The following is a 6,000-nucleotide window of genomic DNA, read 5'->3' on the forward strand; positions in this document are numbered from 1 at the left end:
CCGCGAGATTTTGCGGACCATAATGGGCCAGCCCAGCTAAAGGCCCACAAGATTTTGCGGACCATAATGGGCCGGCCCAACTAAAGGCCCACGAGATTTCGCCGACCATAATGGGCCGGCCCAGCTAAAGGCCCAAAAGATTTTGATGACACTAGTAGGCCGGCCCATTAACAGGCTGCCATGTTTTGGGCCAAATGCCGACCCATATTTGATCCGGTCCATTAACAGTCTGCCACGTTCCGGGCCTAATAAAGGCCCATATGAGATCCGGCCCGTTAAAAGCGTACCATGTTCTGGGCCAAATTATGGCCCAGATCAGGTCTGGCCCTTTGAGAGGCTTTGGGCTAAATTATGGCCCATATCAGATTCGGCCCGTCAACTGGACGCTATGCTTTTGGGCCCACTTAATAAAGGCCCATTTAGTAATTCGGCCTGATATTAGTTTCGGCCTGTTAAAGGCCCGTTTAACATTTCGGCCCTATATATATTTCGGCCTGTTAAAAGCCCGTCATATAGTTGGGCCTAACTACGACCCCGTTTGCATCCGGCCTGCTCACAGACGATAATCTGATTGGGCCAAACAAAGACTGAGACAATTTTGGCCTGTTATAAGTCCATGATTTGATTGGCACAATCATGGGCCGGGGTCTATTTCGGCCTGCTTCCGGCCCGTGAGCTATTCGGCACGTTTCAGGACCAACCTACTTTTCAGCCTCCTAAAAGCCCATTGAGTTTTCTTGGGAAAATAGGGCCGGCGGTTTACTCGGCCTATTAAAGGCCCGAATCTACTAGTGGGCTAGTTTACATTTAGGCCTGTTAACGGACCAAGATGACGGGGCCTATGATGCGGATCATACATAGTGATTTGCATGACGGCCCGATTATGTACCGTAATTTTACGGTTTGGCCGGTTTACTGCGAAGACAGGATATATATACAGTAAAATAAGTGCAGCATCGTGAATAAGAAAAAAAACCTAGACTATACAATAAAGAAATTACGGCATATTACATCCACTGGGCATCAAAGTTCGCCACTATGATAATAAAGCACAAGCAGACAACAGATTACATACACTGGGCATCAAAGATCGCCACCGGTGCAATTAAACATGCCGACAAAATAATATACAAAACCGACAGCACTTCAATAGAGTTCAAGAAAGGTTAGCCCTGCTCGGGAGCTGCAGCGCAAGCAGCTGAGCAAGCTGATGAGACTGCACTTGTTTGACACTTATATCCTCCTCACTCTGAAAGATAAACAAGCAGACAGATGACATGTTTTGCACATATAAGTATCAGTGCTGACAATTCATCACATTTCTTACTGACGAATAAAGTGACATAGTTTAAAATAGCATTAACACAATATGGTATTGTTCAGGTCAAGACATGGCAGGAATGACATTGTGAAGGAGTTGGCAGCTTCACGACACCACTGGATTACAGATCAAGAACTCATAAGTACCAATGGTTAGTGTGCTGTCAATTTATCCCATTTCAGATTGGCAAAATAAGATCACTTGCTCTGTATAGTTTAATTTACATGGTATGAAGAAGGAACTTGGTTGTACAACTGAAAACTTAAATTGAGAAGGTCAAACTTTTGTTTATGAACTACTCCCCCGTCCCATAATATAAGAACATTTTTTACACTACACTAATGTCAAAAACGTTCTTATATTATGGGACGGAGGGAGTACATAATAAACTTTAAACATGCAATTTGATGCAAACACCAAAAATAAACAGCTGTTGCAGTCATGCCTAACCAAATATACACAACAAAGTTTGAAGGCTTGATAAGGAGAAACTTACATTATTGGTGAAGGCAGGCTCTATAAAGCCCTTGTCCATGCTGATGGGGGGGGGGGCAATTCAAGAAGTTTACCATAGAATCTTCTTCATAAGCATTGCCTTTATTCTACATTTTGTTAAGCGTAAATATAGATGTGACAATATAAGAAAAAATGGAGAATATTTAAGATAAGATGAAGAGTGATGCTACATAACCAAGTAGCTATAAATGTAAGTACAGCGATACAGGCAAAAGGTACAGCCAAGAGCAATGCAGAGCTAAACTTCTTCAGTATCATCGGTGTTATCCAACCTTATGGTAAGAGTAAATATAGATCTTATGTGTAGAAAATGGAGGGCAAAGGAAATAAGCTGTAGAGTGATGGTACATGAACAACTACCTGTCAATATAAGTACACTGATAAAGGACAGCAGGTACTTACAAGAACAATGCAGAGCTAAAAAATTGCATTGGCATTGTATATATTCTACACTAATGTAACCATTCATACAGATCAGATAATTTGGAGCGAACAATTGATAAGCAAGCTATCATGCATACTGTTGTCACATAATGAACCAGGTATGTATGCAAGTACAGTGATATAGGACAATAGGTACTAACAAGAGCAAAGCAGCGAGCAACATATTTGCGATATCCCGTCGTTCTTTTCAAACCGGAATTCTTTTTCGAGCAGATTTCCTGCAAAAAAGATCCGTAAGGCACATGCGGAAAAGTAGAAGTTCAAATTGTCATGCGATATCATAGACAGTACCTCATCCTCGGAACGAGATTAGTGCATAACAAGGTTTTTCCATTCAATGTCTTCTAAATTTAGCACAGGAGACTTCACCAGAAATTCGTTTATAGGCTTTCCATCAAAGTGTGATTTCCTCAGGTAACACTGATACTGCTGCAATGCTTCCTTGAAAAGCGCAAGCAAGCTTTGCTCATCATGACTATCCAGATTGACCCTCGCCTACTTACAACAATGTAATGTAAATCATTGATGTGTTCAATCAGCAGAAAACAGGAAAATAATCACCATGAATAATAGCACTTACATGTAAGTGGGACAGGAAGATGTGAAAATCATGTTTGTCTTCACTATAATCTTCCCATGATGGGAATATATGCACGTAGTCCCTAACAACATTGAAAGCATTGTCTTTTAACTGGGAATAACTGGAATGGGGTTCCAATCTGCAGGAATTGGCCGTCTCTGCAGTTGGGATAGGTCTTCGGCCGGTGGACTTGCTGTACTTTTTGCTGGAGTGGGATTTTTCTGTGGTACGGCTGGTGCTATGGCAACTGAAATCGGCATACCTTTTGCTGGAGTGCAGGTCCTATGTGGTGGGGTTAGTGGTGTGGCCAGTGAAGTATGGGTACAGTCTGCTGGAGTCGGTCCTACGTTTACAACCAATATAAGTGGGGTGCTGTCTGATTTCTCCGGCACAACCACGTTTTTTAAGGACTTTGCTGGTGCTCCTTCAGGTTCGGCAATCACCCTATTCCTTTTTGATGTCTGATGCACAAGAACAACATTTGAGTGGAAAAACATGGTATGATGACAGATGGAATATGTATTGATAATGGATGGGCATGGCATCTCGACATATATGATGAGTAAACTAAGCAGATGGCGGTGCAACAAAGTAGAAGAAATGCAAGACAACATATGCAAGATACGCGCAATCAATAAAACCTTGCCAAATTAGAACAAGCACCTTGATGGGCGAATATGACAGGCCATCTGCCTTTGACTCCTCGAGGTTAGAATAGTCATTAGGATCATATTCTGAACAAGAATCTACAGGTAGGGAGCGTATGAGTTTCATTGCATCCAGAATGGCACTCAATGCCTTGGTGCCAATTTTGTAAGTCATTGCAGTGTTCCACAATATTCTTCTGATGCGCGGATTCTGATATTCACTGTAATTACGTATAATATCTGAGAACCATGAAAACATAAATAGTTGTGAGATTATCTTTGTAATGCAGAGGATATTCTAATATAGGGGCGCCCCTGTAAACACTTGTGTGCTATCACTGGATTCTGATGAGAGAGCTCATGTGTGCTATAATATGGTGCGTGCATTTATATAATCTGGCACAAGTACACAAAAAAATAGGCTCCAGAAGTAAGGATAGTTGGCAGATGATAGGTTCAAAATATACTGTATAGAGAGTTTATTGCCAAACCATGATAACAAGAGCATACAGCAACTAGGCAGATCATATTGTACATAAAAGGGGTACACCATAACCACGATATATAAATCAGGAAAGTGGAACTGGCTTGAAAATACGGTGTTGTATTGCCGCTAGTAATTGAAAGCCTATCGATGACGTACAGGCCAGCTCTATCAGCTGTTGACTGCAGATGTCCCTGCTCCCCTTCCTGACACGGAACATACTGTACATACTAAATACAAAATAACAAAAGAGGAACATGTTAAAGAACAGAAGAGGAAGCATATTCTCGAGGTTCGGCTTCATTGCATACAATGTTGGTTGCCCACTCATGATGAATCACAGCGCCCAAAGAAATGCAATTCCATGCTGTCTCTCTATATGTGGCAATTTTGAACAAGAGTCATTAGGATCATATTCTGAACAAGAGTCAATAGGTGGGGAGCGTATGAGTTTCATTGCATCCATAATGGCACTCAATGCCTTGGTGCCAATTTTGTAAGTCATTGGAGTGTTTAGCTTCAAGAGTGGACTGCTGCTTGTGCGACACAAAGCAGCTACATAGATCATAGTGTAGATATAACGGGAAAACCTTAAGCATCAGAGTAAAATCAGCAAGGTGGAACTTGCTGGAATATATGGGCTAGTATTGCCGGTATGGCTAGAAAGGCTTCGGATACGAGCTCTCTTCAACTGAAGGTGCGGTACTGTTAATATCAGTGTAACTCTCAAAGGCGACATAGCTCCCCGCATTTCCTTGCTATTCTTATAGGATTCAAGTGGGCAGGCCACTACAAATCCTATTCCCATGTTTACAAAATCCTACGAATCAAAGAGGCCTGAAGAGTTCAAGGTGTCCATCACAACCGACCGAATAGACCTCTACACTGCAAATGTCCCTGCTCATCTTCACTACAAGGAACATACTATACTACTATCATACTCTCTCCTTTCCAAAATATAAGTCTTGGTAGAGATTCCCACTATGGATCACATACAGATGTATCCAGATACATTTTAGTGTGTAGATTCACTCATTTTGCTCCATATGTAGTCCATGGTGGAATCTATACAAAGACTTGTATTTAGGAATGGAGAGAGTACTTATTAAAGAAGAACGGAAGAGGAACAAGCTAAAGAAGAGCAAGCAGATTTTGGGTAATAAAATGTTCGTTGCGCAGTGCCCACACATGATGAACCAGAGTGGATTAAGAAAGCAACTCCCCGCTGTCTCTCTATATGTGGTGCACGTGCTTTTCGAAAGTAAAGTAGGAACATTAGCTGACCAATTAAATGTTATCTGTTTTAGTAATATCAACATCATATCAGATTCGTACTTGAGCAAGAAGTTTGGAATTATGAGTGGCACGTTGTTTATAGCTTGATGGATTCAGGAGCAGTGCTAAGCAGGTATGATGATGGTACTGAATATAAAGGCATGTCTGCATGCAAGTCGCGCGACTTTTGTCATTTGGGTCAGTCGACCATTTCAGGCGGTTGGATGAAGATCCTCCGTCTCCTAACCCTTCTTCTTCCTCGTCTCTGATTCTTCCCATACAGAACACCGCACGGGCTGCCGGCCGGACCACCGGCCCCCACCGCCCGTGTTCCTCCGCCACCCCCACACCCCACCCCCGCCCCCACCCGCGTCGAGTTTTCTTCGTTCGACGAGGCCCCACTGTTGGGGAAACGTAGCAATAATTCAAAATTTTCCTACGTGTCACCAAGATCAATCTAGGAGATGCTAGCAACGAGAGAGAGGGAGTGCATCTTCATACCCTTGAAGATCGCTAAGCGGAAGCGTTACAAGAACGCAGTTGATGGAGTCGTACTCGCGATGATTCAAATCGCGGAAGATCCGATCTAGTGCTGTCGGTGTCAAAACCGGTGGATCTCGGGTAGGGGGTCCCGAACTGTGCATCTAAGGCGGATGGTAATAGGAGGCGGGGGACACGATGTTTACCCAAGTTTGGGACCTCTCGATGGAGGTAATACCCTACTTCCTGCTTG

This window comes from Triticum aestivum, chromosome 5D (genome assembly GCF_018294505.1).
Source record: "Triticum aestivum cultivar Chinese Spring chromosome 5D, IWGSC CS RefSeq v2.1, whole genome shotgun sequence".
Taxonomy (NCBI): Eukaryota; Viridiplantae; Streptophyta; class Magnoliopsida; order Poales; family Poaceae; genus Triticum; species Triticum aestivum.